Source organism: Rhagoletis pomonella, unplaced genomic scaffold (assembly GCF_013731165.1).
Source record: "Rhagoletis pomonella isolate Grant_MI unplaced genomic scaffold, Rhpom_1.0 Rhpom_scaffold_00001, whole genome shotgun sequence".
Taxonomy (NCBI): Eukaryota; Metazoa; Arthropoda; class Insecta; order Diptera; family Tephritidae; genus Rhagoletis; species Rhagoletis pomonella.
In genome coordinates, this window is record NW_023458555.1 from 71,467,221 (window position 1) to 71,469,631 (window position 2,411).

Consider the following 2,411-nt stretch of genomic DNA (forward strand, 5'->3'; position numbering starts at 1 on the left):
TCTAAGCGGTAGAAGTTATAGCACTATTTCGGAGATCACCACATCTCATCAGACTTCTTTTTTCTAGACTTCAGCAGGGATCGAACCTGCGTAATCAATGTTCAAAGTCAGATCTGATTGAGAGATTTCGAGTGATATTGGAAGTTTTATCATCGCGATTCGAAATAGATACTAAAAACTTGGCGTCTATACCTTCGAGACAGCAAAAGTTTATGTAAACTTGTATCCTTGGCAGCCAATGTCTCCTACTGTCCACAAAATATTATTACATTTGCCGAGTGTCATAAGCACTCTTTGCTGCCAATAGGACAGCTGTCAGAGGAGGCATCGGAGGCCAGGAAAAGGCATTTCCGGCAATACAGAGAAAACTATTCCAGAAATATTTCACGGTCTGATTGCTTGGAAGACGTTACAAACAGGCTGCTCCTTACTTCATACCCCTACCTCAGCAGCATTCGCTCAAGGCACAAAATGCAAAAGAAGAAGAGAATTTCAGAAGATGCAATTTTTTACCTCCAGTATCCGTGGAAGATGACAGCGACAATCACGATTACTGTTAAATATCTTAATTTTTGTATTGTGATATTTATATTTATAGGTAGGTATTTGGGGTATCGTGATATTAAACCCATCTATCAAAAAATTGGTATATTTTTAACATTTTCAGGCCTCTGACATGGCTTAACGACTGCCATCTAACTATGGTAGCCGATAACAATCGCTTAACTTGCCTACATTATACAGGGTGTCCTAGAAGTAACCTACCAAACTTGGGTAGAAGATAGGTGGGGGGTGAGCTCCCTGATAAACAAAAATTTTTCAGGTATAAGTGTCACCGTTTTTGAAATATTTAAATTTTTTTGAATTAAAAAACGATCGTGCCTTTTCATGTTTTTATTTAACTGCATCTACAAACAAGCCTATACTTAGTAAATTTTTTATGTAAAATACTTCCAGATAGTTGCTTCTCCATATTCAAATGCAATGTAGTAAAAATATTTTAAGGAACCATTATAAAATTAGGGCTATTTTGGGATTTTTAACTTTTTGATATTTTTTTCCCAACTTTGACTATCTCTGGTGAAAAAAAAAAATGTACTGAGCTATAACTTTACATTACATAAAAAAATTGGTCATTTAATAAGTATTTCAGAAATGTGCCACTCTTACTATTTCGAATAGAAAAAAAAGTTATAGCTGCTTTTGTGGGTAAAGGACTGAGACACGCTAGAATGTATTTAATAGATTTAAATTTAAGTTGGTCTTGTTAACGACCAATGACATGCTAAATAGTACAAAGGTACATTATTACTTGCTCCTGACATTATTTTGTGTTACTTACCGGGATTCGGACTAGAGTCAATAACAAGGGCTCTATCTATCAATACTTTTTGTGAAGGATGGGTTCACGTGAAGTAGAATATACATGAGTTGTTTGAAAAAAAATTTTTTCATTTATTGATAAAATATGCTCAAATTGGCGACCTTCTATTTACTCTAATACAAGCTTGGCACCTTTTAAGAAAATACGCTTTTAGAGATCCTAAACTCAATTGGGCTATCTCAGCAGCAGCTCAATTTGTTTGTTCCCGAAAATGCTCTTCGTTTTGAATTATTTTTGAATAAATTTTGTCCTTAATACAGCCCCAGTAGAAAAAATCGAATGGATTCAGGTCTGGCGATCGAGCGGGCCACGTGATTGGCCCGTATCGTCCAATCCATCGGCGAGGATAAGTTTCGTCTAAATGAGCTCTTACTTCACGCCCGTAGTGAGCAGGGCATCCGTCCATAGTCTTCGCCGCAGGTTTAAGGGTACATCTTCTAAAAGAGTTGGAAGCCGTTCCTGAAGGAACTTGAAGGAACAACTGTGGTAGTTAAGCGTTGGCGGCAGTTCCACAGGTCCCAATATCTGACAATTAAAAATACCGCACCAGAAATTTATTTTGTGCTGGTACTGCAAACGATCTTATCTCATTTCGTGAGGATTGTCTATCTGCCAACTGTGAAGGTTATGTAAATTAAAATAACGATAACGTTTGCATGATGATTCATCGCTCCAAATTATTTTATTAAAAAAGTTGGGGTCTGAATCATGCATTCGCAACATTTCACGGCAAAATCTAACCTTCGACAGGTAATCTCTTTCTTGTAGAGCCTGAACACGTTGAATGTAGTAGGGAGGGTATTTTAAAGCTTTGTGAACTTTAGTTTTTGGTATTCCAGTCCGTCTTTCCATCATTCTCACTGAAGTCGATGGACCTAGTTCCACTTCCTCTAACACAACTTTAACATCTACCGTTGCAGTACGTCCTGTCTCACCGCCACGCCTTCCAGGTGTGAGACCTTAAAAAAGTTAAAAATGATAGTTTAAAGGAGAAAGGCTTCAAACAAGAAAGGTGTAAAAATTACTT